This window comes from Equus asinus, chromosome 20 (assembly GCF_041296235.1).
Source record: "Equus asinus isolate D_3611 breed Donkey chromosome 20, EquAss-T2T_v2, whole genome shotgun sequence".
Taxonomy (NCBI): Eukaryota; Metazoa; Chordata; class Mammalia; order Perissodactyla; family Equidae; genus Equus; species Equus asinus.
This window is the reverse complement of record NC_091809.1, coordinates 49,056,071-49,081,249: the sequence shown is the minus strand read 5'-3', so window position 1 is coordinate 49,081,249 and position 25,179 is coordinate 49,056,071.

Sequence of the window (25,179 nt, the reverse complement as noted above, 5' to 3'; positions counted from 1 at the left end):
GAGGGGTGGGGCAATGGGGACACTATGGGAGGAACCCATCCTTCTGAGTTTCTGCTCGGTCTGTCCCCACCTCGGCTGTGTGCTTTGCTCACCCCTCTGGGGTGGCTCTCAGATGGCTTTCCCCAGATCTTCTCCCTCCAGCTGCAGATGCCCACCATCCCCACCCAAATTCCTGACTCTCGATCAGGCCAGATGCACAACGGCAGCAACACCCAGCTCAGGGCAGCAGACCCAGCACAATAACATAAATGGATTTCAAAAACCATTTTGTTCCACATGTCACTGAAGAGACAGCGTGATAACGTGGAAAGGTTGGAGGCCGCAAAGTGGGTTTCAAATCCGACTCACTGGCCGTGTGGCTTTGGGCCAGCTCTCACACCCTCGGCTTCTTCATCCGTAGTATGGGAGCCAGAGTGACCTACCTCCCTCAGAGAAGCCAGCTCCCATCTCCCAGTGTTGCGCAAAGCAGATGCCTTCCACTTCCTTCTTCTTTTCTTCTTATTTGATTATGCAATTTGATTAATTAAAATATACGAACAGAACGCCTCCATTTCTTGCTTCCTCATCTAGCGTTTCTACCAGAAGCGAGTACAGCACAGCTTTCCCTTCCCAGCTCCTAAAAGGTACAGAGATGGATGAAAATTATACACAATGAACATGAGAGAAGTAGCAATTGTTGCATTTCTTTGAGGCCGGCTGCCTAATTTCTCTCAGGCTCTCTGCCCAGTTCCTTTCGGCCCTGCCTGACTGCTAATTTGCCCTCCTCCAAGCTCCTGGCTTAGGCTCAAACTGCATCTCTAGAAGCGGGGGAGACGGAGGGCGGGTGGCGGGGCTAGGGAGGCATCACTTTAACTTTTATTATCGATACAAAGAGAAACAATGGCTTGTGTTGACTGAAAATTAATTTTTTGGAAATTACTTTGTCATTTGTTTTACTCTTCTTAATTAAAATTTACTTGGTGAAGAGAAGACCCCATAAATTAACTCAAACGCAACAGCAAATTAATTAGCATTTTGGTACTAGACATCCCTCATAGGCCGGACAAATTGTTTTCAGGCTGGTGGCTGCATTTGGCAGCAGGGGCGGGGTGGGGCTGGCAGGGCCCATGGGTAATTTTGGCCATACTCTCCAGATGGCCCTGGTCCAGGTCCCTTTGTCACCTGCCCTTCCAGGCACTCAGGCCACTGTTAGAGCCAGGTCTCTCTGAGCAGGGGTCTGGCCAGCCCTTTTATCTTCCCTGGGGGTCCTCCCTCCCTCCCTGGAAACCGTCAGGAAGAAAGCCATCATCAGGACAGCAGCCTCTTCTGGAACAGTCTTGCCTGGAGCCCGGAAGCCAGCATGGTGACCTCAGAAGGCCCCTTCTAGCCACAGGGTCTTAGGTTCTATGAAACACAGGCTTGGAGAAACCAGGGCCAAGCCCTTTCTATGCTGAAGTTGCATGAGGCATTCCTCTTGCACCTGAGAGGGAGCTTCCTGAAGGAAAGAACTAGAAGGATGAAGGGGAGGTAATAGAAGAACAAGCTGGATTGAACTGTTTCCACTGACAAACCATCCTTGTCTCTTGCAAAAGGGGAGAACAGGCTTAGAGCAGGTAGATTAGGACCCAAGTGGGATGCCTGGCTTGGAATCCCGGCTCCGCTTGCTGCTGTGTGACCTCAGGCGAGTTACCTAACCTCTCTCAACCTTGGTTTCCTTGGATAATAATAGTTCCTATCTTCAAGGGCTGCTGGGAAGAATAAACAAGAGAGTGCAGGAGCCCTGAGAACGGGCCTGGCCCACAGCAAGGGCTGGGGAGGCAGCAGCAATGGCTGTGTGGGCAGCTGGGTGCGCAGCCTCCAGGGCCAGGTGCCTGGGTTTGAAGCCCAACCTGCCACCAACCAGCAATCAAACTTCTCCATGCCTCAGTTTCTTCATCTGCATAGTGGGGACCAAAGGAGCTCCTTGTTTTGAGGAGTAAATGATTGAACCTATGCCAAGTGCTTAGAATAGTAGAATAGTGTCTGGCACATAATGAATGGCTGTTTATTATTATTATTGTTATTATTATTATTATTACTATTATTTCACTGACCCCCTTCTTGACATTGTGACCAAGTCAGGGACATGGAACCAAAAGCTCCTAAGGGGGCCAGTGGCCCTCAGCTGTCCGAGGGGAGCTGAGCCGCTGTGCAGAGGTGGGCCCTTCCTGAGAGGGTCTTATCTCCACGTTGCACCAGGCCTGCAAACGAACAGACACGTCACCCCAGCAGGCCAGCTGACAGCAGCAACGCCACCGCAGAGGCAGCCTGAGTCCCTTCCAGCTATGCAGAGTGGCAGCCCCATAAATAGTCCCACTTCCTGACACACAGGAGGGCCGACCGGAATTGGGCGCTGGCTGATAAACGATGATGTATGGCAGACTTCTCCAGCAAAACAACGGCGCTCTTGCAGATTGGAGCTCCCCGGGGGAGGAAGGTGGACGCGGGAGTGACCTGCCTCTGTGATCAGAAGAAGGATTGTTACAGGGAGGCTGCCGACCAGCCCTGCATTCTCCCTCCACCCGCCATGGTCTCCTCCATCCACCAAGTGCGGAACCCTCTGGAGGTGGTCTACCAGCTCTTCCCACAGCCAGGCGCCAAGGACAAGAGCAGGGCAGAGGGAGAGGCAGCAGAGGCCTCTCGCCAGACAAGGCCGTCCCCTCTTCAGTGGCCAGAAGCTGCTGGGGACAGAGGCAGGAGGTCAGTATGAAGAAGCAGCTTTGCTGGGCACCATGTTAAGAGCAGGCACTCCGAGCCAGCTGAGCTGGTTCAAATCCCAGCCCCACCCACTAATCACCTGTGTAGCCCGGAACACGTTAGCTGAGGTCGCTGAGCCTCAGTTTTCCCAGTTGTAAAACAGGGATAATTACAGTACCTAACTCATAGGGTTGTTGTGAGGATTATAGCAGTTAATACATATAAAGTGGTTCCTTACCCCAACATCAGGAATAGAAGCACTATGTGAATATCTGATATTATTATTAAGTAATCATTTCTTCCATCACATATGTGCCATCCATACATACGTGTGCTTAAACACATCTTTATGGAGCACTTCTTATGCAAGAGACTGTATTTGGTCCTGGGAGCATGAGAACAAGGGAGAAACACAGTCCCGGCACTCAGCAAGGGGTGCTGATTACACAGTGAAGTGCATCTGAGCATAGTCACTTAAATGGTAGAGTCCCATCAAGGTTCACACTGCCTGTCATTTATCCCATTTGACAAATATTTATGGAGCATCTACAGTGTGCCGGGTACTGTGAAAGGCGCTGGGGCTACATCGGGCCACACAGAAATAGTCCTACCTTCAGAGCATACAGTCTAATGATAATGACAATAGCACAGTCCATAGCAGATACTATTATTGTCTGCTCAGCAGCCATCACGCCATCTTTCTTCCTGCTGGAGTCCCCATAGCATCCAGTACAACCGTCCCGCAAACCCATGAGCCTGATTGGTCTAAGGGTCCCCTGCCTTTGATCATTCTAGAAATGAACCAGTTCCTATAGAATAAGATGTGAGAGGAAAGCACTGGAGGGTCTCTGAAAAGCTTCCCCTCTCTCTCTCAAGAGAGAGCTACAAGGAGAGTCTCTCTCCCTCTGCAGAACAGTGCTGTGTCTACCCGTGACACCTGAATTTGCTAAGCCATCTTAGACCAGGCTGAAGATAAAGCTGATAACCCAGGATGGCCGAAGAGGGAGAGGAAAAGAACCTGGGCGCTGAAGACACCGCTGAGACCCTGAACCCACCAGCCCTGAAGCCTCATCTACCTTTGAATCTCCTGTTACAGGAGATAATAGGTTTCCCAGTTGTTAAGCCAGTCTGAGTCAGAGTTTCTGTTCTTTGTTGCTAAAGTGTTCAGTGGAATCATAGACTAATAATAATACACATGAGTATTAATAGTTAACATTAAAAAGCGCCTGACATTTCACAATACACTTTCACATTCATTATTTTATTTGATCTTCAAACCAGCACCGTCAGAAAGGTCTTCTTTTCATCCTCATTTTATAGATGATGAAGCGAAGGCTCGGGGAGTTTTGATGACTTGCACAAGGTTGTTCGTTTGGAAAGTGAGGAGCTGCTTCTGCCCATTGAAACTTGGGTTGACTGACTCCACGTTCCATGTTCTCGCTCCTATTCCGGCAAGGCTGCCATTGGAACATCTCTCCTGGAATGCACTGTAACCGATTTTAACAAATAGCCCCCAGAAAGGGCCTTCCTGCTGTTTCCAGGGGAATCCAGGCACGCCGGCTTGAACCACTTGGGTTTTTCTCTCCATAAAGCTTCAGCAGATCTCATCAGAAACATGAGACTTTTGGAGCTGTCAAGAAGGCAGACAAAGACTGACCCTCAATCTCTCGGGCAGTGACCTCCATTGACTTCTCCCAGCGGAGAGAGAGTTCAGCTCACGGACACTGGCAGATCATTGAGGAAGAGGGACAATCGGTTGTTGCCCTTAGCAGTGACATTGTATTATCTCCCAGGACAGTTCCAGAGGGACTTGGTGCCAAGTTCAGGAAAGGAGTGCCATAAAATATGAAAGAAGGAGCCACACGAAAGACCTGTTAACAAGCACTGGCTCAGACAGAAGCAGGGGACAGAGTGGAGCCAACAGTTGTCCAGATCAGGACTGCAGGAGAGGTGGGCCAGGGCAGAGGCCTGCACGTGTCTGCGGTCAAAGAGGCGCAAGTCAACAGAGCAAAGACCAAGGACAAGCTCAGGGAAAAGGGCAGAACCTAAAGGTGGGTCTGACTTCAGGGAATCCTCAGAGAGTGAGAGGTGGGTCCCACAGGCGGAGGGGAGCTCAGACCAGATGCCGCAGAAGGAGATGGTCCAGCTAACAGCCCTTTGGCCACACTTGCTCCTCTGCTGTCTTCTTCTCATTCTTAAAGGAGCTGTGCACAGATTCTGAAATACACTGAACAAGGGGAATTAGAGTTGCCCTTGAACCATTCACCCTGGTGGTAGAGGGGGGAGCTGGGGAATGGGTGTTACTCTGCTGTTGGAGCTGAGGGCTGTCCAGAGAATGGAAGAGGTATTCTCTTGGGGAAAAGTGCCAGACTCCCAGAACAAGGTGAGGTAGGGCCATCTGATCCAGAGCCACAGTGGGATGGCAACCACAGACGCCGAGAGGCTGGGGAGTAGGGAGACTGACCTCTTTGCCTTTAAAAGAAGACTTAAATTGTCCCCAGGAGAACACCACAACTCAGTAACTGCAGGGAACAGCAGGGAACAGCAGGGAAGGGTTTGAGAGTCTGTGAGGGCCTAGAGGAAGCATGAGTTATTTTTTATGGCTACCTATGCCGTTCTGCTAGTGCTGACGTGGCCTAGGAAGCTAAGGCCACATGCGTGTCTTTGGTGAAGTCTAATCTCCACTCTTTGAGGATGAATTTGAGATTTGCAAAGAGTCCAAAGTCTTTTGGAAACAATCACAGTAAATAAAGTGGGTGACCAAGGTGCGAGATAGCACATTCTGGTCAGTAGTAACCACTTTTTTGCGTAACTGTTGCCATTTCTAACAACAAAAACCCTGAGACTTAGAAAGAGTATGCCATTGTCCAAGATCACATCACAAGTCTGCTCTTAGAGTTGGCATGGTTGAGCGGGAAGCCCAGGCTTTGTGTTCAGATGATGGTTCTGTCACTTTCTACATCTATAAAATAAAGATACAAATATCCATCTCGCAGCACTGTTCTAAGGCTGTACTAAGATGACATATGAAAAGGATTTGGTCCAAAATCAGCCACACTAGGGGCACTAAAGAAATTTCAGTTCTTCCCCTTCCTTCCTCTACCTGAGAGACTTGCCTGAGCAAAGGGTCACATTTTACTCCTTGTGTGTAGCAGAAACCTTCTCAAAAACTTCAAGATTCCTATATTACAAGCCTGGTTGAGTGTTTAACCTTCTGGAATGAATTCTCTGTGAATAGTGTTACTGATGTCAATGAAATAAATCAACATCGTCTTCACTTTGGGTCTTGGCTCGTACTTCCTAGGGCCTAAAAGATGCTGAAATTCTTCATGGCACGCCAGGGCTCTTGGCTTCCAGCTCACTGAAGAAACGGCAACGACAGCAAACATTAGCTAGACACCCACCGTATGGCAGGTACTAAATCATTATTTGCATCTTATCTTATGTATCCCTCCCAGCAAGCCTACGCAGTAAGAATCATATCTCCATTTTCTAGGCAAGGAAACCAAGGCTCAAGAGGTTAACTAACTTATCCAAGTTTACCTGGCTAGTTGTGAAAAAGACTGGAGTTAATCCTAGCTCCCTCGGATGCTAATATCTATGCTTTTCTTCAATACTGCACACCACCCCAAGTTACCATTTTATTTCAAAATGTATCATTTCATCTGCCTTCTTTAAAAAAAGAAATCAGAACAAATGCCAAGACTTCATTGTTTCTCTTCATCACTTAAAATGCATAGTGAAAGTTGTATAAAAACTTTTCTCCTGTTCAGATTTCGTTCCAGAATGAATCTGTCTCCTTATCTAATTTTAACTCTTCAGCCATCCTTCTATCTGAATGTGTGAAATCTCTGACCTTTTCAATATTTCCATTGGGCCATTGGACAGCTGCTCCATGTATCACTGTGGACAGCTTGACTTAGGCCTCAAAAATGTGGGTTCCTTCACAGAGACTTGCTTCTGTCATTACTCCATCTGCATTTGCCACTTTTAACTTGCCAAGGGTCTCACTTGTAGATTTATTTGCCCTCATCCAAAATGCGACTTTAAATTTTTGCTCTAAACATCAGCCACTCACTTTCATGTCAACATAGGACAACACATACTTCTAGTCACCCAAGCTACTTCTTCAGACAGAGTGATCTACCCTACACCATATTTCAGTTACAATCGAGAATCCTCATCTTCCACAAACCACTCAAAAATTTCATCTCAGCATTCTAGATTCACAACACAGAGAGATGCCCAGATGTCTTCCTATAACAGTGACTCTCCTCTCCATCAAAACACAATCTAACAGTTACCCTTTGACTCAGAAATGCCACTTCTAATAATCCACCCTAAGGAAATAATTGGAATACAAAGATTTATGTGATGTTCACTGCATATAATATATAATAACCCAAAATTGGAAACCATCTCAATATCAATAATAAGAGAATGGTTAAGTAAATTATAGTGCATAACTACACTGGAATATTATGAAGACTTTAAAGATCACGTTTTCAAAGAATATTTTAAAGACGTGGAAAAAATGTTCATGATATAGAATTAGATATAAAAAAAGAAAAGAAAAGAAAACCACTTTCAAACATATGAAGGGCTGCTAAGTAGAAGAGAGAGTTAATTTATTCTGAGAGGCTCTAGAGGGGAGAGAGAGAAGTAATATCAATAAGAGATAGCTACCTAGGAACATATTTGGGGGCAATTATAATTTTTCTAACCGTTATAGTTGTCCAAAGTCATAAAAGATTTTCTGGCCCGGGTGATGATCTCCCTGACACAGGAGGAATTCATGCTGAGGCTGGGCAACCATGGTTGGGGGCACTGTAAAGGAGACTCTGGCACTGAATGTGTGAGTGACCCAAATAACCCTCAAGGATCCTTCTACTCATGATATACTAAGATTGTGCTAGTAGCTTTTGTGTTCTAACCATGTCTCTGAGCATGTCAGTGGTGGAGAAGACTAAACAGGAAAGACAAGAAGAATGAATGCATGGCCAGGCCAAGCAGAGAGTCTGGTCAGCCATAAAGTTCCCCAAGTGACAGCAGATGGGTCCAGCTTAGAGGCCTCCCTGGGCCACATGTTATTAAATCATGGTTTCCCCTCATTCAGACTACATGGCTCAATCTTTAGCCCTTCCAAATAAAGAAATTCTTTTCTCTTCCTTGGTGTCCTGTTTTGCCTGGGACAATCCTTACATCCAGACATTTTCTTCTTGTCATCTTAGAGCCTATATTCACCTTGTCAGCCTGTAGAGTTATGGTTTTCACTGAAGAGACTTGCAATACAGGGATAAAGAGAGAGAACAGTCTGTGATGACTACTGCCTTTCCTCAAAAGTAGGTTCACCATGGTGGATCTCACGTCTTCATTAGCTGTAGATCAGGGTTATTTTAGGTATGTTTAGGTATACATGGATTTTGGGTCGTGAGTCAACTTCAAGTAGTTGACAGACCACTGGGAAAGGCTGGAGAAGTTATGTTGTAAATGGCCAAAGAGAGGAGATTTGTGTAAGCCAAACAGGAACCTGAAGAGTTGAGCTTTTAAAAGAGCCCAGATCTTGATTTTTAATACCATTCTCCAATAAAAAGAATCAAAGCTCCTTGTAGAAATGGCTGATTCTAAGGCTGGGGCAGGAAATACATAAGATGAGCCCAGAACACCTTATAGTACCAGGAAGTAAGGCAATGCTCAAAAAGTAAAAGGATGAGCAGATGAAAGGGATACAGGAGCCAACCTGAAAGAGCTCCCATTGGCAGAAGCTGGAAAAATTTGAGTAACAGAATAATGTAGTATTTTATAATAACCCAAAATATAAAATAAATACCCATGAGCCCATACTGATATAAATATAAATAAATAAATGGGGAAGAAGAGACAAATCTCATGGGCAAAAGAATTCCAAACAATTTGTGTAGACCCTCTGCTCTCAAGGAGGTGATGAGCAGAACTGGTCACTCCTTAAGTGTGTATTGCAAATAGTGACTTCCTTCCAAAGAGGACAGCATGGAAAACAGAGTCACTACAGTAGAGAAACCCGGCAAATATGACCTCAGCCAGGTCATCAAGGTCAACATCAACAGTGATGAGTCATAGTGATGGTATGTACCCTTGATACAACACGATGAGAAGGGTACCTTACCTCTGTGGTCTACCTTCCCAAACCTCATAATCCCAATCTAACCATGAGGAAACCATCAGACAAATCCTAACTGAGGCACATTCTACAAAATACCTGGCCAGTATCCTCAACACTGTCAAGGTCATCCAACATAAGGAAAGCTTGAGAAACTGTCACAGCCAAGAGGAGCCTAAGGAGATACGACTACTAAATGGGATATGGTGTCCTGGATGGGAACAGAAAAGGGACATTGGTGGAAAATAAGGAAATCTGAGTAAAATACCTTTAGTTAATCATGTTATCAATACTGGCTTATTAGTTATGACAAATGTACCATACTCATGTAAGATATTAACAAGAGAGGGAACTGGGATGGGGTATGTGGGACCTCTCCAAACCATCTTCCAATTTTTCTGTAAATCTAAAACTATTCTACAATAAAAACTTCATTTTAAAAAAGTCTAGGAAACAACTAGAGAGGATTTGAGCTGTGTGAGCACTTTGTAGAAGGAGACTGAGGCCAAATGCTCAGAGAATAAAGAAATTGGTTGGATTGCCAACATTGCGAAACCAAGAGCAAAGCTATAGGCCGGGAGAATCAGGGTGCTTTGGGGAGAGCCAGTTTCCTGTGAACCTGAGGTTTTGCATGGTTCCTGTCAGAAACGCTCCAGCTTACTCAGGCCTCCAAATCTGAAAGTGATTGTCTGCCTGGATGAGAGTAAAGTAAGCTGGAGCAAAGATCAGAGGCTTTAAGCAAGATGAAGCTAAGCTCTGAAACTCCGCTGCACACCAGCCATTTGAAAACCTGTGTTATTTTCTATAGTCCCAACTCCAGGACTTACTCACCCGGAATAAAGTCATTCTTTCATTTTTAACAAATAGCTGAGCAAATCGATGGTTCCTGTACCTTCCAACAGAGAAGATGGAAGTATAGACGGGGAGCTGGGAGCAAGACGGCAGGTCCACTGTCATTGTTGGGAGTGGCACATCAGCACATCTTCATTTTACAATCTCCAATTCACGTTTCTTGGCAGCAGAGAAACTGGAAGCCAAAAAAGATGGTATGGCAGAGTCCTTGGCTTCTGCCATCCTGCAACTCGGGTGACACTGAGGCCTGGAGTGATGCAAGAAAAAGGAGGCCCAGTAATGAATGAAAGGCTGGGAAGCTAATCACATCCCATTCCCAGCAATCAGAAAATAGGATTTTAAAGGGGTAGGGCTTAGTTTCCTATGACCTAGAACCCTGTGTCCTTAGCCCCTGACTCCTCGGGGCCAGCCCTGCCTCCCCATCTGCCAGGCCTTGGCTTCACTTCCACCCACCTCCCAGAGGCTTCTCTGGGGCTGGCTGGCTTTTGGAGCCCAGAGTGTGCCCTCAAGCAGTGCCTACTTATTTCCCCCATTTGCTCACATCCCAAGGAAAAGTAGTAGAAAAAAAGTTTGGGGGGTCTTATGATTAAAAAATTGGCTGGGCAATGTTTTATGCATGCATCTGTTATGCTAAAATAACCATCCTTTCTAACCAGGCCCACCTGCTGTCTTTTTCAATTTTAAGTATTTCTAAGTAGCAATCAAATCAGTATAATTTGTTCTTTATCTCGGCAAAACCATTGTGAAAGAAAAATGTGACCATTATGTTACATCAGGGAAAAATACAAGCCCTTTATTTGCAGCCTTCTCTATATTCTATCAGATCTCACAGTTGTCATTATGCCGGTTGTATTTAATGTTGTTCAAATGAACAGAGCTTTCTTTAATCACTACAGCCTTCTTTCGCCTAAATGCTTTTTCCAAGGTTATGGTTTTCAGAGATAAATACATAAATACCAATGTTATGAATTCGTTAAGGGTATCCAAGAGACAGCTTTCAGGATTTGTAGCAAGAACCTGCTGTCATTGGAGTTACACAATAGCTGGCTGATGTTTTGAGTACGAAGTTACCGGGTATTAGCAGAAGGCCTGATACCCGGTACAGAGGCGGAAGGCTATTTTGAGCCCATCACAATAGACCACTCAGCAAACGCTGACTTTATAAATCTGGTATCAACATCCTCGCTGCTAATCACCAAGGCCAGCAAGTCCAGAGCTGTGAGCGCCCATCCTTCAGATCTGGGGCGTGGTGATGTGTCCTGCACACTTCTGGGCCACACCTGCAGGCAGAGTCCCTCAGGTGCACCTGACACCCAAGGTAGGCAGACATGAGGACAGAGGTCAGGCTTCTAAACTAACTACTGCGATATACTTTATTTGCAAATTAGAAAGCAGAGGCATAAAGAGGTTAAATGACTTGCCCAAACGCATACGTCCCATTAGCAGCAAGACTGGGATTAGAACCCAAGTCAGCTAAAAGTGTTGTTTTTCCCTTCACTGCCAACTTGAGCACTCCAGCTTTTGAGCAGACATTACACGGAATGATTCCAAGGTTATACAAATGCTACATTATTCATTCAGACACTGCCTTAGCAAATATTTACTCTTTGCTGAGATGCTGAGAATAATAATTATTCTTATCAATAGCCAATATTTTTGCATGCCTGCCACCATTCTAAGCACTTAGTGTAAATATATCATTTATCCCTCACAGTAACCCCAATTGATGCCATTATGATCTCCATTTTACAGATGAGGGAAGTGAGGCACAGCAAGGTTAAGTAGCTTGCCCAAGGTCACACAGGGAGGAAATGAAGATTTACACCCAGCAGTTTGAGTCCAGAGTCACCACTCGGAATCACTAGAGATGAAAATGTGCCCATATCATTGTAAGCGCTGAATGAACGCTTGTTGACTAAAGCATTGTATCTTGCCCCTGAGAAGCTTACAATGCAGAGGAAACATTTATGTAAACAAATAGGAGGAAATGCAAGATATGACATAATGTGTCAAAAGAGAAACGTAAACAAGCACTGATGCAATGCAGAGGAGGAAGCAATGACTACCAACCACGAGACAGGGGGCGGGAGCACGGCGCAGGGCGGCAGGACAGTAGCCTCTCTCACGCCACCTTGTGTATCGGGGCAACTCACAAGCCATCCCGGCCTTCTCCCACTTGGTAGGAGAATAATGGATGGCTGTGCTTTCTAACTCCAAGGCCTACGTCAGGATTTAAGGGAGAGACCACAGCGAAAGGGATGCATCGATTCTAAGTCCCTTACTGATTTCATGTATAACTGGTGGACTCTGAGCTCCTTGAGGGCAGGGAAAACGTCTTATCCATTGATTGTGTAATCTTTGCTCAGTGTGGTGTCTGACATGCAACAGGCGTTGTTGGATCATAGAAAGAAGGAGAGGGGAGAAAGAAGGGAAGGATGGAGGAAGGGAGGGTGGGAGGGAGTGAGGAGGACAATTAATCCAGAGGTAAGAAAGGATGCTGTATCAGTCAAGTCTCTCCAGGGAAACAAAACCAATATAAATGTATTAAGAGATTTATTTTAAGTTATTGGTTCATGCAATTGAGAAGACTGGCAAGTCCAAAATCCATAGGGCAGGCCGGTAGCCTGGCACCTCAGGCAGCAGTTAATGCTGGAATCTTGAGGCAGAATTTCTGATTTTGGAGAGGAACCTCAGTTTTTGCTCTTAATGCCTTCAACTGATTGGTCAAGGCCCACCCACGTTATCGAGGCTAATCTCTTACTTAAAGCCAACTGATTGTATGTGTTCACCACATCTACAAAATACCTGCACAGAAACACCTAAATTAGAGTTTGATTGAATTACTGGGTACTGCAGCCACTCAGGCGGACACATAAAACTACCATAGACGCTGTTCCAAGAGAAGAAACTGGCAAAGTGAGGCACAGAGGCAAGGAACAGATCCCAAAGTTAGAAATTTACCCTTACCTTGGGGATTTGGCTGGGGGTCTGTGGGAGAGGGTGGGCTGCCAGCTAGAAGACATCATGGTCAGCTGCAGACAGCGGAAGAAACTTGGCACTTACGGGATATCTGCTCTTCCGGGTGGGATGGAGTCAAGGAGATTCAGGGGCTCCAAACGCTCTAAAACGGCTTAATCAGAATCACCCAGGTGGGCCCAGCAATAGGAAGTTTAAAGCTCCCAGGTGATTCAGATGTAACCAACCAACCCTGCCACGTCAATCAGAAAGTGGGAAGCTCAGGTGCTTTCTTGTGAGAGGAAGGACTGGGGCATCTCAAAGACCTGGGTTCAAATTCCGCACCTACCACTTTTTAGCTTTGTGCCCTTCCGGAAGTTACGCACCCCCCCAAGCCTCAGTTCTCCTGTCTATAAAATGGGCCTCTTCGTAGTACCTCTAGGGTTGTTATGAAAGTGAGATAACGTATGTAAGAACAAGACAGGGCCCAGCCTCTTGAAGACCTTTGTGGGGCTGAAATTCATCATCTTGGGACCGTCAGCGCCTGATGGTTTTGCTGCTGAAAGGCTCTGGGGTGGAGCGTTGGGAGGCCGTCCCATCCTGACCCAGAAGCACAGCGTGCCCACTGTTTGTACAGAGCACGCTGGGAAGCGGAAGGGGATTCGGGGCCCCCTCCCAGGTCCCCCTGTGTCACTGCTGGGACCACAGTGTCATCTGGAGAGTGCCAGGCCTGCCTCTCGCCTCAGGAATGCTACAGAATTCAAGCATGGCCTCTGCGCTTCCGGACGGCGGCTGCTTCTGAGGTTGAAGTGTGGATGTGGTGCTTGTGCTTTCTGCGCCATTTTTATTGTTTCTGTCGTACCAAAATGGTCGGCCATAAGCTTCCTCACCCACACGCCCAGCATAGTTTGGTAACATCCGAGGGAACCACGGGTTTTTCCATGGCCACCAAGGCCTTGGACCACTAGAAACAAAACTTGAATCTAGCTCTGCGCTCTCAGCCCCAATTTACTTTGGGATTCTAAATAATCCCCTGTACGGGTCCCTCAGGTATCCAATGTTCTAGAAAACAGCAAAGTGGAGTGGAAAAGTACAGACTTGAGAGACAAAAAGCTTAGCTGGCCTTGCTGCTTCCCAGTCCGACGACCTTAGGAAAATTGCTGAATCTCTCCAAGCCTCAGCTTTGTCGTCTGTAGAACGGGGTGGTGTGTCCACACTATTAGGTTGCAGGGCTCAAATAGGATTAACCTGGCGCCTGGGGTGCCTCTTTTCTGCTGTTCTTTAGCCAGAGCCCCTCTCTGGGAATGGCCCTGCATCTCCCCCCCGACCACACACACACACACACACACTCACTCACTCAAAGTTTGTCTGGTTGACATCACTTAGATGTGAGGACAAAACTCACGGCATTTCAAGTTACTCTCACTGAGCTGTGAATGACCCAAACATAGTTCAACATGATGCAGTTGCAATGTGAATAAGATACAGCCTTGAAGACCAAAGTGGCTTGGAGTTTACACGTCCCAATCAGCCCAGCTCTGGCTGGGTCACCTTAGACAAGTCATTTGACTTCTCTGACCTTCACGTCCTTTACCTATAAAATAGGGACTGTCCTGGGGGAAGAAAGGGGCAATAATGCATGTGAAACAGTAGCATGACTACAATTGTTGGTTAATCATACCGAGAGAATCTCTGGTTGTTGGAAGGGGTGCATCGAAGGGAACTTCTGGAAGCCCACAGCCTTTCCTGCTCCTTCTGCCTCCAGCACACTGGGCTGCGAGTTGGCTCTGCACTTCCCAGAGGCTGGCCTGGCTGTAAGAATGCCACAGACAGACATCTCAAAGACTCCTAAACTAAAGGAAATTCTCAAGTAACCAAAACCAACCACTGTGAACCAGAAATTCTTAATTCGTTTATGAATTCAGCTTGCACACCCCTCTTCCCATTCACTCCCACCGCTCATTCATATACCTTTTGATTCTCAATTTCCTCAAGACAGAGGAAACTGGCAAGCTAATAAGTGGGTGTAGGTTTTATTCTGGAATCCATCTTCAAGGCAAGGATACGCTCAGCTCAGCATCTTCTCCCCTTCCTATGCAGGACTGTGCCATGTTTGGAGAGGGGCACTGAGTCATCAAAGAGACTGATGGCCTGTTTTGTTTCGAGCCCTCCTTGCTAAGGCAAGAAAACAGATTATACTCTCTTACAAAGATGCGTGACTGCACAGGTGAAGACAAAAGAGGTTGTCTCAGTAACACTCAGTTAATCAGAGAATTCAATTCACCGCCACAGCCGTTGCCACAAACATTGTGTAATTGAGATGTTAGACCAAGTGATTAAACATTGTCTAGGGGTGAAGGAGGGCAGAGCAGTGGGATTCATGGACAGTGCAGTCTAATAATAGTTAAGAAGGAGAGCCCACCTTCACCAAGCTCCTACTGTGTGCCAGGTGCCGTGCGAACCACGTCAGGGACAATCACATCTACGTCTGGCAACAATTCGATTCAACTCCCATCTGAAAGATAATGAAACTGAGGCTTAGAAAAGTGACGTGGTTTGCTGAGGTCACAGAAATGGCAGAGTTGTCTGACACCAAATTTCCATATTTTATCCATAGTGATGGCAACATCAAAGTAAACTAGCCCTTTAATTCCTCTAATATTGAGTACTGGAATTTTATAACAAGGGGAGATTGAATTGCAATTCTTCCAAAGTTTGTCTTCAGCTGCTGTTCCAACTGAAAGAGACCCAGTTCCAGGGCTGAAGACGATGGGTTAAAGAAAAGGGGAGCAGAGGAGATCCAGCTCGGGAGCGTGGAAGATGGAAGCTGGGCCAGGTTCGAGAATAAAGGAAGGGACCCTCTCCCCCTCTTCTGGCCACACCTCCCCTTCCTCCTGCTTTTCCTAACCTTGTCTGTCACACCCCAATTCTAAGAAAACCCCTTCAGGAACCTCTGGCTGCAGATGGAGATCTAAGCTTGCTCTGGAGAAAACATACATCATTAATAAACACAAGAAAGAATGCCCAACTTTACTAGTGATGCTAGGAAATGGGAATAGAAATGAAAATAAGATGCTTTGGAAGATTTTAAACGGAGGAAGGATGTGGTCAAAATGCTTTCTAAATAAAACTCTTTGATTAGAAGTTTGAGTGCAGCACTTCCCTCCCAGGATGTCTCAGGATGTGAATAATTCTGATTTCACATTTTTTTAAACTTTTGAAATAGTAGTATTCAGTATTTATTAGAACATAATAGTAATCTACTTCAAATTCTATTTATATTATATAAACATTATACTAGTATGTAATAGTATAGGATTATATAAATTATAATAGCTAAATCCTATTATTTTACTATTATAAAAATAACAGTATTTTGCACCATCAAAAATACCAGTACTTTTGTGCTTAAAAATAGCACAGGAGCCATCTCGCTGGAATACGCCACATCAGTATTGCAGTCATGAATCATGCTCTTTTCCTGTGTCACTTCCCATGAGGCCAGCAAATATTTCTATGGCTTCTGGAGAAGCACTTTCTTTGCACGTTAGTTCCTTCGCTCCTCACATCAATGGAGTGAAGCAGGGATTATTTTTGTATACATTCTGCAGATGAGAAAACAGAGTCTCAAGGTCTCAGCTTGAAAACGTCTGAGTCAGGTCTTGAACCCAAGTTGGGGAGTTCCAGATCTCTCTTTCCTCCAGTGTCTGTTATTCTTGCTTTCTTTCGGCAGTGGATTGAGCCTCTGTTTGAGGCCTCCATGTACAGACTGTTGTTATCTGACAACTCTGTTCTCTCAGTCAGAGGACTCTTTCTTTCCAGGTGGAAAGGGAAGGCCAGAACAGCAGTGGGCAGCCAGGCCAGCCATTTGCAAACCTTTCCCGGGCCCGGCTGGCATTCTACACCCCGAGGTCACTGTCGGCAGAGGCAGAGGGAGGGTTTTCCTCTGCCAGGTTGGAAAGGTTACAGTCATTTTCCTGCAAAAGGGTAGAGTGATCAATAACGTGCACAAATAGTCGTTTTTCACTCTGGGAGACCTCTTGACAAGAACTGGGGGCAGGAGCTGCAGACTCGCTGGGAGGGAGACCATTCTCCTCTTTGTCGGTCTGCCTCTCAGCTGTACCCACTACCACGAGACGAGGATGCCCCGGGGGAGAAAGACGGCTGCCCCATTAGAGACCCCTGTGGGAGAATGGGGCAGAGACAGGGGCAGCTGTAGTAAGGATGCTGCCCAGGGTGCAGCGGTGTCTGGGATGAAGACGGAAAGTTTGGAGAAGGTCAGAGGGAGACGAAGGCCAAGTGACAGTGGGATCATGGAAGCAGCGCTCTGCAGAGCTAAAAGCAGGGCTGGCTTCACACAGGTCATGTGAGCCCTGTGGTCACACAGGGCCCTGTGCTCAGAAGGGAGCCCCATGCCTGGGGTTTGATGCTCTTTAGTTGTCGTCTTGAAATTCTTAATCATTTTAACTTTGAATTTGGGTTTTGTAAGTCAGTCCAATGGGACCGTGGAGCCTGCCCTGGGGCTTGGAGCATCAACTTCGTGTAGTCCTGACTCTCCCACCTCCTGCCTCCTCAGGATGGTTCTCAGCAGCCCACTCCCCCAGGATGCAGTGCAGCTGTGGGAGGGCCCAGCCAGAGTGTCCCATACACAAGTCACAGGCCCAGGCCGCAGCTGCCTGCGGAGGTCTGTACTTGCCCGCAGATATCACATGCCCGAGCCAGCACACACTAAATAGCAAATAAAAACATCATAACACACCCGAAGAGAAACAGGAAAAATCTTTTTTCCCCCGTTTTGAACAAGAAGCCCCACATTTTCGTTTTGCACTTGTCCCTGAAAATTACTTCACTGACTCTGCTCAAAGGGCTATATATCAAATGGGGAAACTGACACGCTGAGGTGCAGCCTCCTCCCCAGCAGCCTCTTGCGGCAGAAGGGGCCCATTGCGAAGGATAAAACGTTTCATTCCAGACTCCCCACCTCCTCGGGCACATCCTTCCTTCAGCCCAGGCTTCTTTCTCTAATTCTATTTCTCCTCCTCCCCTCCTAACCAAGCCAGACCTCCTCTGACCCCACACTGAAAAAACACATAGTTCTATATACTATAAAGATACTAAAAGATATTAAAGGTACTCATAAAGATACTAAAGATATTCATACTATAAACATACCAAAAATCCTGATACTATAGATACTAAAGATACTCCTACTATAAAGATGCTAAAGATGTTGCTAATGACTTCAGATCTTTGCTCCTCCCAGGGAAACTACAGCATTTTTGTTGTAAAGGATGCCTTAGCTCAAAGGAGTTACTAATAAAGGGATTTCAGGTACTTTAAAAAGTCAGTAGAATAGTAATAATGATACTAAATAGCCATGATTTATTGAATGCCTACAATGCCAAATGTGGATAATAAACATTCTCTCTAATCCTTCTATAACTCTGAAAGGAAGACACTGTTCTGTTTTACAAAGGAAGAAACTTAGGTTCAGAGAGTCACCTCACCTACGGTCATATCACCAGTAAGTAATGAAATGGGGTTTGAACTCATGACTTTCTCACTCCAGGTAGTAATTTTAGTGCAGCGTAATAGCATCCTACTGTCCCTATGCCTAAGGATGGTGCTGGATTTAAGAAGGAAGGCAAGAGGGCCTTGATTAAAACAAATGGCTCCACCAGGCTTCCAAGCCTGGGCCCAGAGGGCTGCTAAGGTGGGTGGGGCACTTCGAGTGTCCATCAGCCCAGCTCAGGAAGTGCAGGGGGTTTTGGCGTTGGAAATCCAAGCCGGCATCTATTCATCAAGGGAAATGCGAATGGTAAACAGTCAGCCCAGTCACCCAAGCTGTTCTAACTAAAGTTGCCCGTAGCTCAGGTCACTGAGAATTCATTCATAAATTAATTTTAAAAAATTTTTGAAGGCCTACTTTGTGCAAGACTGTCTTAGGCACTGGTGGTTCCGGATAAATGAGACAGACATGGTCCCAGGCCCCATGAAATTTACAGTCCAGGTAGGGCAATAGCTTCAAATGTTTTTGACCACAAGCTAGATTAAGAAATACATTCTATGTAGGCAGTACACTCTTTGACATCAGTATTAAAAGGATCTTTTCGGACACCATGTCTTCTCAGACAAGGGAAACAATAGAAAGAATAAACAAATGGGACTTCATCAGACTAAAGAGCTTCTTCAAGGCAAGGGAAAACAGGATTGAAACAAAAAAGCAACCCACCAATTGGGAAAAAATATTTGCAAGTTATACATCCAACAAAGGCTTAATATCCATAATATATAAAGAAGTCACACAACTCAACAACAACAAACAGCCCGATCAAAAAATGGGCAGGAGACATGAACAGACATTTCTCCAAAGAAGATATACGGATGGCCAATAGGCACATGAAAAGATGTTCATCATCGCTGATCATCAGGGAAATGCAAATCAAAACTACACTAAGATATCACCTTATACCCATTAGAATGACAAAAATAACTAAAACAAATAGTAACAAATGTTGGAGAGGTTGTGGAGAAAAAGGAACCCTCACACACTGCTGGTGGGAATGCAAACTGGTACAACCACTATGGAAAACAGTATGGAGATTCCTCAAAAAATTAAAAATAGAACTACCATACGATCCAACTATCCCACTACTGGGTATTTATCCAAAGAGCTTAGTCAGCAATTCCAAAAGTCCCATGCACCCCAATGTTCATTGCAGCATTATTCACAATAGCCAAGACATGGAAGCAACTTAAGAGCTCCTTCAACAGATGATTGGATAAAGGAGACGTGGCATGTATATACAATGGAATACTACTCAGCCATAAAAAAGAACAAAATCGTCCCATTTGCAACAACATGGATGGACCTTGAGGGAATTATGTTAAGTGAAATAAGCCAGATAGAGAAGGACAATCTCTGTATGACTCCATTCATATGAGGAATTTAAACATGTGGACAAAGAGAATAGATTAGTGGCTACTGGGGGAAAGGTGGGGTGGGGGGTGGGCACAAAGGGTGAAGGGGTGCACCTGCAACACGACTGACAGACAATAATATACAACTGAAATTTCACAAGATTGTAACCTATCATTAACTCAATAAAAATTAAATTAAAAAAAAAAGAAATACATTTTACAAGTCAACCCAACACATGAAACCAATCCACACACACACATACTGAAACAAAAGTTTCAGAGAGCATCCCCAACCCTTACTATGTAGGATATATTGTTCTACATCCTATTATGTTTTGTTTCATTTTTAAAAATACTGGTCACCAGCAATTGAATTAAGATGAACTGATGGATTATCAGAAACACATGTAGGAGGAAATAGAGTCAAGTAATTAGTGATGTGCCAGGAAGTTCTGGGTTTATGGAGGCACATGGGATGGAGAGCCCCTCACCCAGATAGAGGGACCAGGAAGGGCTTTCTGGAAGAAACAACGTCCAGGCTGAGATGTGAGTCTAAGAGGGGTAAGCAGGAGCCAGATCATGCTGAGATTTTTCAGTTCTGTTGAGGAATGTGAGCTTCACTCCATGCACTATGAAAAGCCACTGGGGCTCTGAAATGGGCAGGTGGTCGTTAGAAGTGTTGACGGGTAGTCCAGTTCTCATTTCAAGCCCAAGTTAGCAAGGTGTTTTCCTCTCCTTTTTGAAGTTAGACGTAGCCATGGGACTTGTTTGGTCCAATGAAATATAAGCCCAAGTGATGTGTGTTACTTTCTGTGGAAGCTTTAAAAGCCAACAGACAATTTGCCATGTTTATATCTCCTGCCATGGTGACCCTCAAGATGGAACTCAGCAATCCTAACTGAAAGAGCACAAAATGGTGTAATTCATTGAAGTTAGTGGTGAGTGCTAAGAAAAAAAAAAATTAAAGCAGAGAAGAGGGATGTGAAAGGATCCTATGAAGACCTCACTGAAAAGTGATTTCGAGTAAAGAGTCAAAGACGGAAGAAGAGTTAGCCAGGCAGATTTCTGGAGGGAGAGCACACCAACCAGAAGGAATAGTAAGTGCAAAGGTCCTGAGGCAAGAGTGTGTGGCATATTTGAGGACGAACAAATAGAGTGAATGAAGGAGAGTAGAGTGGGCAGCATTTCCCAGACCCTCTGACCACATAATATTTTCTCCAGGAGCCACAACTTCTGGCACTGTTGATACACAGAAAACTCTCTGGGAAACAAAGTCCTAGACTACCTCAGGTTAGAAAAGGGACAATGAGTGGTTGAGGGGCTCACAGGAGCAGAACATTTCCTTGTCTTTCAGAGGTGTCCCCAGAAGCTCACCTGCTGGGATCAGGATTCTTGGTGACTTCTGCAAAAGTGATGTGACCTCCTGTGGCCGGAGAGGACAATTTTCAAACCTCCTCCCTCAACACTCTCCTTAGAAGAGGCTTGCTTTAAGCAAACAGTTGTACTGAGTTGCTGGGATTTCAAATCTTTTCTTGCTAAAAATAAACCTATTGTGGAAAATCCCAAAAGATGAAGCGCATCCCTAACCTCAGGGTGTCGAGCTCCCCTCCCTCACGTGTGTGGAGCTAGGCTTCCAGCTCTGATCATTAGCAGTAATCTGAGGTCAGGAGGGGTTGCCTAGCTGTTCTCAGCTACGTGGGATGCTTGCTGATTTCCTGGGGCCCTTGAGAGAAAAACACAAATTCTGTTTTAAAACAGTGCTTGTGTTTATTTATTGGCAATGATCTTCTCCTTAAGATTCTTGAATGCATCGTTCTCCCTGCAGTCCTAAAACCTCCACCTCGTCCTGATCACTCACAATGTCTGCAATCCAGAGAGTCCAGGAGATCAAGGCCATGCTCACCTCCCTCCCAGCCAGGACCAAAGGGAAAAACAAAAACAGCTCCCCATGTCTTCTCCAGGGTTTCCAGAAAAAAGGAGAGGAAGCTGCATCTCCCAGAGGCAATCTCCAGGGACAGCTGGGCCCAGACCCCCTCTGCTCCTGCTGTCCCCAGCTATAGGAGTACTTGCCACCCTGCACATGTGCATAATAGTAAGAGCTGCCATGTGTCTGCTCCCTGCCAGGCTCTGTATGATGGGCCCAGGTTATTTTGATCTCTCTTTGCTCCAAAGTCACACACTTATTCTCAAGTGGTCTGCTGATCACAGCAGGGACCTAAAGCAAGACGCCAAGGGGATTAGAGCAACTCCAACCCCAGCATTGGGAAAGGAGCTCAAAGCACATGCACCACCGAGCATTGTAGCCATTATCTTGTGTATAACATCAGTTGAGCAGCTGCTAGATGCTGAAGACTAAACTATGAATAAGGCATAGTCCCTGCCCACTAGTACAAATATATAGATGTAGATATATCATATATACAGTATAGGGATGCATGTGTATATATATATATGTGTATATGTATGAACGAACGGATAAATGAATGAATGATAAGGTATGAGTCATGCCGTACGATAACGCATGAAAAGCTACAGGAAGGAATAGTTAGAGGTGAGGGGATGTGCAATGGGAAGAGGAAGTCAGAAACAGCAAAGTAAGTAATATTGGGCCTTAAAGGATGAGTAGGGGAGGGCATCTCAGAAGGAGGGAGCAGCATGTGCAAAGGTCCAGTGATGGACGGGTACTTGGCCCCTGTCACTGGACAGCAGGTACCATTTCTCTCATAGCCAATTTCAAAGTTCATAGGAATCAAGAAGTTAGCCCATGTGCGTCAGCTCTAAGCACCTCAGGAAGGGTAGTTACATCGTTCTATCACTGTGTGAGGGGACCTCTGTCATCATCACACAATCACATATACGTCTGAAACAACTATGTTCAAGGCCTATTTGTAAGCAGAGGGCTTACAAATATGTATAACAATAATAAATAGTAATAACAACAGAAAGGATTTATTGAACATGTAGTATGTATAGGTACCACCTGGGCTCTTTATGCTTATTATCAACTTATTTTCCCAGTAAACCTATGGCATGGTTATCATTATTCCCATTTCATAAATGGAGGAATGGAAGCTCTTAGACACAGACTCCACTATAAGGAACTCACAAATGAGTTGCAGAGACAGGAGATGTGCTTAGAAAGATAAGCAGCAATTCACAACAATAACTAACATTTATTGAGCACTTACTAGGCACTAGGCAAGGCGCCAACATCCCTCTGAGGTCAACACTATTGTTATACCCATTTTACAGAGAAGGAAACTGAAGCACAGAAAGATTAAGTAGCTTGCCCAGAATTACACAGCTGGTCCCACTCTAGAACCCGTAACACATAAACCCATAAGCTTAACTCCTATAGCTCACTTCCTCCCACCCATGCTATGCTCCATGTGCAGAGAGCAGGTGCTAAGGAACTTAGATGAGGGAGCACACGCTGCCGGCTTCCCCAGTTAGCGTGGCTAAGCCAAGCCTTCTAGGAAGAGTAGGCTTTATCTAGGAGAAAGGGCCAGGGGTGGGACACAGACTGGTTTCACTGCAAGTTGGGAGGCTCCCCGAGGCTGCTCAGGGTGGCATCCATTCCCTTCAAAAATTCACCCTATCTGGAGTTTGATTGTCAGCACTTGATTTGCTCAGCTCACCAAGAAAAGAGTCATGTTTCAGAGGCTATCTAATATTATCGTTTAGCATATATAAACGTGGAATGCCAGTTTATTTATTTTTTATCAAGAACTGTATTGTCCTGAGACCGAGTAGTTCTGTTTGTTTGACTAGTACATTCTCTCCTTATGTAGAAACTCATAATCAGAATAATAACCAACTCATGATCAGAATAATAATAACAGCTTGTATTTTTGGGGTCCTTCCTCTGCTGTACACACATGACACATTATCTAAATAACAAAAGCAAAGGAGAGGTAGGTAAATTTAATATTTAATGGCATCACACTAAGACGAACTGATGCATCCATCTCTCCAAAAGGGCTGGTCTGACCAGTGAGACCACGAAATACTCGAAATACGATGGCATGACGCCCACTTCCATCACCATAACAGGGCTGGTCATAATATTGCAAGCCCGTTGGCCCAAACTCCATCACTTTTGTATGGTCACTGCCTTGGTGACTCTCTTTTCTTCATGCATCAGGGCTGAGCAGTGTCACTTCTTGTTAACACACGCTTCCTGTAGGTGTGTTAATACATTCAATCAGGTTACTGTCAAGTCTTGCCGCCCAGGGAACCGTTCTGCCTTCTGAAGGTGACTTTGCATCTGTCTGCTCTGTGCAGATCTTAAAGTTTAATTCTCAGCAGACAATCCTAGTTCCTTTACCTGCAGAATCTTGGGAGACGCCTCGCTTTAGCCCCCACCTACAGACAATATCAAAAACAGATACCAAACAGACTGGAAAGCAAAGAGTTTTACCAAAGCAGAAAAAAGGCACAGGGGAGTTATAATTGGAGAGGTGGGTTGGACTATGGAGCACCGAATGCCGGAATAATCACCATCAAAAATTACCTCTCGGGGCTGGCCTGGTGGTGCAGCAGTTAAGTTCACATGCTCTGCTTTGGAAGCCCAGGGTTCGCCAGTTTGTATCCCAGGTATGGACCTACACATCGCTTGTCAGGCCATGTTGTGGCAGGCATCCCACATATAAAGTGGAGGAAGGTGGGCACGGATGTTACCTCAGGGTGGGCACAGATGTTACCTCAGGGCCAATCTTCCGCAGCAAAAAGAGGAGGATTGGCGGCAGATGTTAGCTCAGGGCTAATCTTCCTCAAAAACAAAAATCACTTCTAAAGTACACTATTGTGCTGGATATCAAATGGAGAAAAGCACAAAGAAAAGTGTCTGTTTATCTATCTATCCATCTATCTATCTATCCATCTATCTATCTAGATACACACACACATACACACAACACTCACACACAGAGTACCTGCTCTTTATGAGCTTCTATTTTAGACCAAACATTACCGCATTGCCCATAGGATCATAAATTCATTTATTAATTTTTAAATGTCCTTATTCATTCATTCATTCTGCACATATTTATTGAGCGCTTTCTACAAGTAAGGGACAATTCTTAGGAAGGCGTCTTGTGGTCTAACAGCGGCTCTATCTCCTCTGCCAGTCTTAACGCTGATGGAATAGGCTCAGAAGGAGGAGGAGGGGGTGGTCCCTCCCGAACCAGACGAAGCTCGCCACCTCCACTCCAAAAGAGGTGCTGAAGTGGGAAGAGAATGAAAGACAGGACCGTACATCATCTCCGCTCCAAATCCGAAGCCTGGTTAGAGCTGAGAAAAGTAGAACAGATGAAGTTTGAGTGTGATTTGGGATTTGAATTTTAAACTCGACTGCACTGTGTTTTCCAGATACCGAAGGTGACCGTAAAATTAAAGACTTTGTCCGAGGTGCTAAGGAGCAGAAAAGGAGCAGAGTTGAAAGCAGACGCTGCAAACTAGGAAATTTAAACCAAGTATGTAAACATTTACAAGATTTTTTTTATTGATCCAATTCTTCCCAGCCCCACTCCCCCCACAGTGGTTTAATCCCCATCTGTCACTTGGACACCCACCGAGGCCTCCTTACAGGCCCATCT